This window comes from Tribolium castaneum, chromosome 8 (assembly GCF_031307605.1).
Source record: "Tribolium castaneum strain GA2 chromosome 8, icTriCast1.1, whole genome shotgun sequence".
NCBI lineage: Eukaryota > Metazoa > Arthropoda > Insecta > Coleoptera > Tenebrionidae > Tribolium > Tribolium castaneum.
The window spans coordinates 7,415,517-7,427,781 of record NC_087401.1 but is presented as its reverse complement, the minus strand read 5'-3'; the positions used below and the strand labels follow the sequence as shown (position 1 = coordinate 7,427,781).

Here is a 12,265-nt window from a genome sequence, read left to right as displayed (position 1 = left end):
TACTTACGGATGACATTACCGATGAATACCCCTTGTGAATACTTTCTCCTGTATATTTCGACGCAAGAACCAGATTTTACCCATTCACAAGTAAATTTAAGCCCAAAATTCACAATTTTTCCCTTTAATCACAATCGTGAAGCACGAAGTTTGACGAATATTAACGAAACACTTGGAAATATTTTGAATGGACCAATCAGAGAAGGGGTACCTAAGAGTCAAATTCGCGTACCAAGCCTTATTTCCCCTTGCCCCACCTGCACATGTTGGCTTCAAAACAAATCTCACCTTGCCCAGTCTATATGATATATGGTCGAAGGTTAGTTGCGATGTTTTGGCATTACATTATCCCATCCAAGGAATGACCGGGGTCAGAGCTGCTTAACTTCATGGATTAATTATAATCAATGGAATCAGCTAACCTATGCAACTAATAATATAATATAATATAATATATATATATATATATATATATATATATATATATTATATTATATTATATAATCCTTTTCCTGATTTCGTAATTTTCGTCGCTTCTGTTTTTGCAATGGCATCCATCTTATGATCAAAACATCCCATTTCAAGTTTTAGTTTGACACTCATTGCTGTTGAAATATCTAAAGCAGCAGCTTTCTCACCAAAAGAAACATCAGGGGCGGAAGACGTGCTCTTTCGCGCGTTCGAGTAGAATGCGGTCAGCTTTAAGTCTATTTTCTAAATCTTGATGTTCGTCATAAGCAATATCGTGTTCCCTGCACGTTTCGTCTAATTTATTAATACCACGATTTCGTCGCTCTAATCGTTTTTCGAGTTTGGTTCCTAGATCACAGAATTGATAACCAGGAATTTGCAATTCAAATGGTGCTAATGTTGCTAATTTGCAATTCAAGAAATAGTTTAAGAACCATTTCTACATCGCGAATTCGTTTCTGAAACCACATTCTATATCTTATCCAATAACCTCTTCGATCTTCATCAGCATCATTTAGAACATGAAGAGTAACAACTTCATTAAATCGGGTTTTTGAATTTCTGAAGGTATTAAGAAGTCACAAGGTAGCACAGTTTAGGTCAATGTTATTAACCTAAATGTAGACCATTTTGCATACCAACTGCCCCATTGTGTGAGGTAGATGAAAGCCAATAGTTATTATACTTTCTTATCAAAAGGAATGTGACTTATGCGATCCTGATACCATCTCTTAAAATTTCTTAGCTAAATGTAACAAATTTAGGAAACCAATAAGTGTGAAAGGCTTAATTTTTCTCCAAGATCCAAGAATTGACATGACATCATGGGGGTGATTCACTGATCTTAAAATTAATCATGACATCATAATTTAACAATAGCAATTACGTCAGAGATTCCCCGAAAGAAGCAGTGATGCCATGATCTAAAAATAGTTATGATCACATCAGGTGGTTCTCAAAATTTGTGGTGAGGAACTTTTATTTAAATGTAACTAAAGACTAAAAGCCAGCCGTTCTTATCAAAGAGAATGCGATTGGGTTTCAATTGAAACAAAGATATGTCACCACCCACGCCTACGCGGCAGTCGCTTGCAGGTCAATGATCCAAAAATAGCTATTACATCATGATACAAAAATAGCACTTACAGCGAAGATTCACATTCACATTGAAACATGTGGGATTCCCCAAAGTGACGCCTGCGCCTACAAAGACAAGTCATGACATTATGATCCAAAAATAGCATCAACATTAGGGAACTTCCACGATTTGCACAGGGGATTCCCTGAAATGGCGCATGCGCATGAATTAGTACAGTCTATCTACTGACATCTGCAATCTAGTTTGTTACAAAACCGTCCATCTCCAAACTGAAAAAAATGTCAACTTTTCTTTACGTGTATAATACGTTTTCTCTTATAAGTACAGTGAGAAATTTCTGTTACATTTTTTTACCGATAGAATCAAAAAATTAACAATATAAAAAATCAACAAATGGCAACTTTATTCTATCGAGGTAGATAAAAAAATAACTAAATCAAATAATGTTCCATAGTAACCACTTGTACAATGTGCACTACCTTTACTTGTATCTACGGAATAAGTACAACATTATTTGTTTAACACCATTTGCATTAAACGTTCTTTATGTTTCCTGAAAAAAAAAAGTTTGATGGAGATGGGCGGTTTTGGAACTAGACGACTCACTTATGGTCATAAAACAAAACAACAAAATTAAAAACACTATACAAAAAAGTAAAATTTTGGATTTTTATAGAAAATTTTATTTTGATTTTTTGCTCATTGTAAATTCTTCGTCAATAATATTACAACAATGAAAATAAAGTTTTTACCATGGCACCGTAATACTCCTGAATTACTATTTGCTTCAGGTGTAACAACTGATGAAACGGTTGAATTCTCACTTGTTGTTTCCGAAAATGATGAATTGCTTATTACGATAGAAGTTGTTACGATCTCAGAACTTGGTGAAAGAGAATTGGTCATTGAAGTTGTATTCGAAATTATGAAACTGCTTGTTACATTTTCAATACTTGGTGAAGAAGAATTTTTTTCAGTCGTTGTTTTAACACTTGTGACGACCTCAGAACTTGGTGAAGGAGAATTGGTTATTGAAGTTGTATTAGAAATTATGGAACTGCTTGTTACATTTTCAATACTTGGTGAAGAAGAATTTTTTTCATTCGTTGTTTTAATACTTGTGACGACCTCAGAACTTGGTGAAGGAGAATTGGTTGTTGAAGTTGCACTCAAAATTATAGAAATGTTTGTTACATTTTCATTACTTGGTAAAGAAGAATTTTTTTCTTGAATTGTTTCTGCTGTACTCATATTATTATCTTCAACTGAATTGGATAAAGAAGTTGTTTCCGAAACAATAAGACTGCTTGTCCCATTTTGTGTTGTAAACACAATACTACTTTCAATTGAAGTTGGTAACGTTAAGTTTTTTTTATCTTCAGTACTGTTTTCAAATATTGCTGAATTTATCCTTATTGTTGTTGTTACATCAGATTTTTTGGCTGTCGATGATTACATACAAAATTTGTGATAAATAGAAAACATTTTGAAAATTATTATAATCTTACTTGGTGTTTCAGTAGTTACATTTTTAACATCTTGGGCCAAAAGCTGAAGACTCAGGATCGATATGACCTAAATAAATTTAAGAAAAAAAAATAACGGTTCTGCCTAAGGTTACTGCTTACTATAAAAATAAGAAGATTCTTCTTCATGATGTTGAGGATAACTGGGTACTTTACTGGGCCTCTGTGCTATAAACATCGTAAAATGGAAGTTCAAATATTTATTTAAATGAATGTTTTCTTTGCAATTTTCATGCAACCTTATCAGTGCGCTACTCTTTTCTCAATATCTTATTTGTTTTATTATTTATACAATGAATGTGTGAATAAGGACATTACGTATGAGGAAATTGTGAAAAAAAAATGGATTTTTATCTCTATTATTGTTATTATGCGTTACAGATATTTTGCTGTTTTTGAAAATAAAATGTTTTAACACATAATTAAGCATCTGAAATATTAATTAGTAAAGACATTACATATCTATTAGAAAATATAAAATTAAAATGTATAGGTACTTGTAGATGCCTAACTAATGCGCCTAAAATTTTACATACTGTTTTCCTTTAAACCAGTTGTCGGTTAACGTTGCAAAAAATATTTATTAAATACATTCATACTAAATATTTATTTTACGTTTCAATCGTTTCATTTTGACAATATGAGATACGTATGTTTTTATGGAAATTTTGTGAACAATCAACAATACATTATAGCCCAGTCAAATTAGACAAAAATAAGGCGATCAGTGGAAAAAGTTCCTAGAGAGTTAGAATTTTTTTAAAAGCTTTCTTTACACTAATTTTACACTAAATTTTATGCCGGCAAATTCGCAGTGGCTTTCTATAAAGAATTTAGATAAATTTAGAGTTTTACAATAAGAGAAAATTTTGTTTGTCACATGAATCCTTACTCCATGACGAAGATTTTTTCTACAAAAATATGACACAAGTGTGAATTTTTCAAAACAAACAAATTGATTTAATTTTATTGCTTTTTAGATTGAATCCTACTTTATTTTCTTTAGAAATAATAATTACAAATTTAACTAAATTAAATTTATAAACAAATTTAGAGAAATAAATAGTAAAACAATGTTTGTATTCGTTTCAAAAACTGTTGATGTCGATTCAGCTGTTTCACTTGTGACAGTAGATTCATCATCACCTGAAACAAATTAGTTAATAAATGAATTAGCTTATGAAGGCGATTAATAAAATCGACAATATTTAAACGACGAACAACCGATAACAAGTGAAGTTGTTTAATATTTGAAATTATTAATCGTCCGTTAACAAACGAAATGGGTACAACGGCGAGCATGGAATTTGGGACACCTTTGACATTTCGTTGACACAAACGTATGAAATACTCTATGTATTTTAACAACGAAATGACAGAAGTTTTCAAAATTCGTTGCTCTGTGTATAGTCGATTCTTTTATAATCAACTGTCTAAAAGCTGTCAGGTTGGCAATACATACCACAAATAGTAATTTTTTTGAATTAAAGTTGGTGTAATTTTTTACCTGGCAAATGCAATTTCCAAATTTTTCAAGTTGTCTCCAACTTAAAATACGTACAACAACAGTCAGTTTCAAAAGTGGTTGGACATAAACTTTTAGGGTGATAGAGTCTGGTCTTTATCAGAATTTTGACACTGACAGTTGATTATATAAAAAAATGAACTATAGTAATTTTTTCGTTGATAGAAAATTATTTTTATTGTAGTGACAAAATACAAAATTACGATCAATTTTATCTTTTTCATCGTATTACCTTTAATTTCAATTTTACCTTTCACAACCGTTATAAAAATAATTTGCTGTAAACTAATTGCAAGAAAAGCGGTGGTAAGTCGGTGGGTTTCAAAAACTATAACGGGTAATCTTCTGTGGAACGTAATTTTTGCATTTTTTGAAGCACGTGTGCTAGGAGCCATGAAAATTTTACCTCATCCGACTCTTTAGTGTCCACTTTATGTAACATTTGCTGATTAGAAAATGGTAGGTTTTTAAGACTCAGAAACCTTGTAAAGCAGGAATTACATTTTTAAGCGCCAAATTACATAAATTATTCTCATGAAAAAGTATGTACATTACAGCATTGGGTAAAAGTATGGAACCAACCGTTTTGTGCCTAAACTTTGTACTCTACGAAAAAACCAATTAGTACCTCAAGTATACTTTATTTTTTTTTTATTTTGGCCGAATGTCGTATAAATGTATCAAATAATACTTTCTCATCTGCTACTAGTTTTGTCTTTGTTGTTACTATGCGAATGAGTGAAACAAAATACAAACCCTCATGCGTAGCGGAAAATGGTAGGATCTACCAGTGTTTCCCGAACTATAGGATGCCACTTTGTTATTTGTTATGTTTGTTGTTGTTAGAAAAATTAATATGTTTTTTGTTTATTTGCCTGGTCAACTCTATAAACAAAATGTTTACTATTATCAGCAAACATATATGTTAATTATGAATTTCAATTTGAAAGTGGTCTTTAAAACCCAAAGACTTTTTTATGTAGGTAAACAGAATTGTCTCTTATTCTCTTAAAAGATTGTGTTATATTCCATCTGTAATTACTTAATTTATTGCTACAGCAACTTTCTATCACATTATAATGGTATTAATACCACGAAAGATAAAAATAAGATTAGTATTTTAGACACAACTGATTGTTTGAAGATAAGACTTCTCACTTTACAAAGTTGGTTTTAAGGGTTTAAGGATCATTTTACCCTTATCCCACTCTCACAAAGTCAGTTGTTTCTACGTCTGATAACAGATAGTAAATGTCAGTTACTTCGAAAAAATGTATGATAAACAGTGTCGTGCATTAATAAAAAATGTTAAGTTTATGTTAGCTGAAAAAGAAAATTTGGGAACATATTTGGGCGTTAAGTAAAATTTTTTTTGTACTCATAGCATTTAGCTAGCTATTTCCAAAAGAATTTTCCCGCACTGCGGTGTTTTTTACTTTGCAACAATTGCTAGGGATATTTAATAGGTTGAAAACGTTTATTTTTTTACAATGAATGATGAATTGATATATTTTGCAAATGTGGCAAAGGGCTTTAAATTAAGTTACACCAGAATTTTGAAGCAACACAGTCAACCATTGCGACAAACTAATAGAGGAAGACATGAAAAAAACAAATTTGTCTTGACGAAGTTCAAAAAGAAATTATAATTGATGTGAATTCAAATGATGATAGTGATAGTGACTTCGGCGAATTTGACGATGCAGCTAGTGAAATTGAGTGTGAAATATAAATTAAATTGTAAATAGATTTGTAAATATTTTTTGAAAAGAAAATTTACTTGTTGTCTGCGCTTGTTGCATTATTTGAATCACTGATATTTTTGAGTGGGTGACGTAGTTGGGCTTGCGAAAGTTTCCTGTCTCTTTTAAATGATATAAGTGCGAGAAAGACAACATACCTCAGGCTCGAGCCGAGGGCGGCCCATCGTTTCTCTTACTTGTTCCTACTTTCTCGAAGAGTGATATTTTTTACATTTTTTACGATATTCGACCAAAATTTAAAAAATATTACTATACTTAAAAAATGTAATCATTTTTCAAGAATGCAATTTTTCAAAATTCTTTTTAGTTTTCGAGTTAATAAATTTATTTTTCAAATGGCACCCTATCATAGCGAATGTTTTAGTAAAAAACTATGCTCTAAAAATTACTTTTAATTCAATAATATTGTTTATTTCCTTCGACACTGTCAAAATTTCCAGTTTCTCTCCTGTTTTTTTGACCACTGTTTGGCATTTCTTCTTGTATTTACAATTTTCATTGTCCCGTAATTATATATAATATATAATCTTTTCCAAGTCACACAAACATGCATACATGTGAAATTCAAAAGTGTAATCTCGTGACGTATTCGCGCGCCGTCTGCTGATTGGCCAAAAGATACGGCGCAACCATGTCTCTACTAACCATGTGCGTGGCGTGTATTTACATGTGTATGGAATTTGTCTTAAAGTTTAACATTTCTTCATTAACAGTTACAGCAAAGGTACCAGTAGAAAAACCTTTTTTTGTAATAAACGCAATTTTACACGTTACTCATTGTGTATAAAAAATTCGCATATTTACTTAAAATTTGAAAAAGATTATCTACTGAAATGTGTACCCGTGCCTATGGGTACAAAAATAAAAGAACCGAACTATTTTTGTTGTGTTAGGAACGGACAATTTATACAATTTAAAACAACAATGGAAATTGTTGCTATGAATACAAACTAATTATTAAACACTGACCGGCTCGTTTATACAAAAGAAAGGAGGAAAACAGTGAAAATTATAAATAAAAATATTGCAAAACGTTGTTGTATTTGATGGGTGTTATTACGTAGTAAACTTAACACACGTATTTTTGATACAGCCTGTATATTAGCTTTGTTTGCGGTAGCAATCGCATGCGCAGATCATCTGAGGCTGTGAAAAAATAAATAAATTTTTAGTAACCGTCGGGCGTTCGCTGTAGAAAATCTAACCGTCCCAGATCGGTTCAGAACCAGTCCAAACTCATGGGTCCAAACGATCCTCGAACTCGACGTAGGATTTTTAGTTCTAGATTTTAGACTTATGCAGTTGACGAAAGCGATTGTCACTGTTACTCTCGTATCTTTGAAGCTTTTTGAGGTTGAAAATGAGTTTCAATCACAATAATTTATTCCTAACTTGGGGCCAATTTCTCGTGGCTTGTTAGTTTTTAATAATTTATTGTATACTTGAAAAGGATAAATTATCGTTCGCGGTGGACGAAAGTCCCTAACTGATTCTGAACTGCACATGCGCTTTAAGTAAATCTTGGATTACTGCAGGATTAGTTCTAAAAATCGTCTGCGAACAAAGCTAATGTGTTTTCAGCAATAAATATATGTTTTTCAATTTCAACCACTTTTTCTAGTCATTCATTTTTGTTCTGATTTTTGTCACAACACTTCCACAAAAGTAAATGACTCGTCAACTCTTGTAATTTCTGTGAAAAACGTCTGAACAATGTCTGAGCTTTTAAATCTGTTGTGTTTAGTGTTTACATCTGTTACTAAAAAATGTTTGACATATTTTACTGACACTTTGAATATTTGTGTCAGACATAAATTCCGTCTCGTTTACATCATGACACATAATATGGGACATATTACTGCACCATAAGTTACACTTAAATCATTCCAAATTCCAAATTTATTTATCTAGATTACAGAATGACGCTTAAAATTGTTTTAAATGTATTAAAAAATAACCTGACGTTCATATTGAGAAATGCCATACAGTTGTTAAAACTGCCTTACACAAGAGAAAAAACGGAAATTTTGAAGATCGAAGAATAAAATGCTTTTAATTGTAATAGGTGGTAAAAGATAGACGTAATTTATATTTCATGTGATAGAAAAAGATAAAACTGTATTAAAAGTTATATTTTATTCTTACTACCCAATAAGAGGAATACGTCCTGTTTTAGGCAAAATCATTCATTAGTGTCGGCCTTAACACTCGGTCAACAAAAAAATGCATTAAAAACTGAACTTTAACTTAAAACTTTAAACATAACTTTAAACATTACGGTAATCGGACTAAATATTTTGAGAAAGCAGTGCTTTATTGTTTGGACTTACTTAGGGTTTGCATTCCATCTGTCGTAGGGGAAAAAGATGGAGTCGTAGAAGAATTAGAAGTATCAGTAGCATTTTGAAAGCTTGAAGAAGAAATAGTAGTAGAATTAGAAGAATGCGTAGTAGTGGTCGTAATAGAAGGAATAAAAGTTGTAGAAATATTAGTGGAACGGACACAATCGTTAATACTCGGTTCATAGATGTGTTCGTTTGGGCAAGTCTTTAGCTTCAATCTCCATTCAAGGGGCACAAAGAGAAACCAAGTTGCTTCGCATTCGTAGTAGTTATTGCAGGAATCGTTATTACAATCTGTTTTAGTAGGTACTACAGAATACTTTCCTGGCCCATTACACACTAGTGGTGCTAAAAAACACATTTTAGCAATTTTTTCGTCTTTAGTAAAATAATACCTTCACAAAAGCTGGCAACGCAACTTTTTGTTGCAAAGTTAAAACTATGATTATTAGGACATGTTTTTAAAACTGGAGTCCACCCAAATGTCCAAACCAAAAATCCATACGATTCGCACTCATAGTAGCCATTACAGAACGTTGCTGGATAAAATGCCGTTTCATTGCAGTAGAGATCTGTTAAAGATCGAAATGTTTTTACTATAGATCATCTAACAAATGAGTTGTAGAATGCATGATTGGAATCAAAATTTTTTACTTTGGGGCGGTGTTTGATTTACATACAGAGTGGAATTTTAAACTGGAATAATATTCATAACTTGGATATTTATTCCATGTCAGTTCATAGCAGAAGTTTGCAACAGCGCATTTGAATTTTTTGGAGTAAAATGGAGCACAAATGAAGGGTTTCTGGTGGGTTTTCTTAGCTCAAAAAGTGTCGCTGGGATTTAGTTTAATACCGTAGAATTTTTTTTATTTCAGAAACTCTCAATTTGTGCTTTATTTTTCACTCCCAAAAATTGCAAAGGGATATAGGCAATTTTTGTGAGAATTCCAGAAACAAGTCGATTTTTTTTGCCTGTCATTTGGTAGATACAGTTTTTGTTTATCTGTTGTCAAAAATTCACAGCCACCTCCAACTTTTTTGTTCAAATACAACGGTATGTCGTGTCGCGTGAAAGAGCACTACGCAGGGAATACAAAGCACCATTTGTTTTCTGAATATTTTCAAAGCTTACGCAATAAACAAAATGAAAACCGATTTTTATAAGTTGAAATTAGGCAAATCACACTCGAGTTATTGCAAAATATTACAAATTTATGCTACTATCGTTATGTTATTTCCTAGGAGAGGAACGATGCTTATTTCGAACATTTGTTGCAATAAATACTGTTCAGCTTGAAAAATTTGTTTTTATTTTTTATCACGTTTTATCAAAAGATTTTATTCGGAACGGCCTTAACCGAACTTTAACGGTTTAACGGTAACCGAAAAAAATCTCTGGATTATTCGAAATGAGGTTTTATGTTTGGGCATTTGAGCACACGTTTGTAATCAGTTTTGGTTTATTTAATTTTTATGTTTTGTCAAACATGCAGCTACAGAAACACTTGAAGCCATTGTAAAACTGAACAATCAATTTTAGATTCGTTTATTAAAAATGTACATGCACAAAAGTTGTACATCTCTGTACACAAATATATGAAAGTCACTTGCTTGTAAGTTTTCTATTGCATACCATTTTTTCCGTTTAGAACAGTTTCTTACAACTCTTGTTTTTACCTCCGGTTTAACCGAAATTTCTATTATCCGGAATGGGCCTGGTCCCAACCGTTTCAGATAATTAGGAGTCTACGTAGGTATAATTAGCATGAAAACGTTTATTACGAAATCTAAACACAAAAAAATATTTTTGTACTCATAGCGTTTAGGTAGCTATTTGCCATGCGCTAACGTTGAAATGGAAACAGTTATTTTTTACGATAAGTGACAGTCAAATTTTTGATTGTTTGTCCTGTTACCAACCGATTAGCAAATAACACTAAATTATAAAAAATATTAAAATTTATTTTTTTTTGAGCGATTCGTTACAAAAAATATTGTATCTAACTTGTTTAGAAAGCAATTTTCAAACTCGATAGGTAAATATCTATTTTTACAAAATAAAGCCAAAACCGAAAAATAACGCACCTAGTGTAACGACATCATTCATGACTTATTTTTTTTACTTTAAGTTTTTTATACTTACCAGTAAGATAAAATAGTACCCTATCAAAAACTATAAACAAAGATATCGTTTGCCATTAAAAAAAGAAATACGAATGATGTCATTTTTCCAAAATTGGTGGCGCCATAAATTTTGATAAAAATTTTAGAGTGTAGTACTATTAATAAAAACAAAATAGACCTGTTCGAGGAGAAGCCATAGAAAAATGTTATTTCTAATAATACTAAAGCACAGAAAGCGAAGAAAGATGTTTTAAAAGTTACGGATGAAAAATTTCAGAAATACCCAATATGTTTTCCACCCAGTATTTTACTTTATGAGAAATTTAAATGCCCGACGTCATATTTTTTGCACACTTTTACTGTAGATGTAACTTTTACGCAAGGTAACGTAGGAGGGTAAAAATATATTTTTTATTTGTAGATTTTCCAAAAACTATTTTTTCAACTTGTTTTTTTTTTCGACATTATATTTAAGTGAAAAATGTCTGATTGGGAACACGTATTCCTCCAAGTTAGTCAAAACACCCCTTTAAAAATTGTTTATAATTTCTAATCAGTTTCTGAGCGTTCAGTGTCTGGAGTAAATTGATAAAGGAACTTACTTTCTTCATTCTTTTCTGCAAAAATATGGTAGTTAACGGTGACTAACAGCTAAAAATACAATAATTATTAAATGAATCTTGAAACAAACTTGATAAATTACTCCCAAAATAATTGTTGTAACTTCCATGATTTGTTGCACAATATGTCATAACTAATAATGAGCCGTTTTTCCTTAATTTTCGTATCTATATGAGTGCAATTATAGCACATTAAATATTTGACATGATTAAAGCTTCATCTTAGCGGTTTTATTGTCTTCTTAAATTATGCACTTCATTGTTAGTACATTTGCGTTATTTTATTAATAAGTCAAAGTAAATTTAAATTATTGCATTTAATTTTTTTTTCTAACAAAAAATTAAAAAAAAAATACAATAATTAACTACCAAAAAAAAACAAACGTAAATTGGTGGCTGAGCTTGATTTCTTCGGAGCTGTTTTACGAACAAAAGTACAGTCCAAAGATTGAGATTTGAGCGGTCTAACGAATGTAGACAATGAAAAACTCGTGTCCCTATCGCAAATAAGTATTCGTAGTTCTCATAGCAATTAAGCTCAAGCAAAAGTGCCATTATTGGAAAGCACAAACTATAATATTACAGAATGGTACTTATGGGTGACATAGATAAAACATAAAAGTGAAAACAATTGTGAAAGAAATTAAATTTAACAAAATGCAATTCAGAAACACGTACAGTACAATAAATCAATTGATTTATTATATTTTCAAATGTAGACTAAATATAATGTTTAGTTGTCAACATGACATTTACATAAGGCAAAAATTTACATTAATTTTTTAAAACCAA

At 31.2% G+C, this 12,265-nt stretch overlaps 1 non-coding gene across 1 annotated transcript; it reads right to left on the bottom strand.

Annotated features, from left to right (window-relative positions):
- Nucleotides 1-2,230: 2,230 nt before the first annotated feature.
- On the bottom strand, nucleotides 2,231-11,673 carry LOC103313341 (uncharacterized). The gene is made up of 7 exons (XR_010335186.1): nucleotides 11,557-11,673; nucleotides 11,456-11,504; nucleotides 9,122-9,298; nucleotides 8,715-9,074; nucleotides 3,199-4,242; nucleotides 3,079-3,145; nucleotides 2,231-3,012 (listed from the first exon to the last, which is right to left on the bottom strand). It is a non-coding gene; the product is annotated as an uncharacterized LOC103313341 (transcript).
- Between the last annotated feature and the right edge of the window lie 592 nt (nucleotides 11,674-12,265).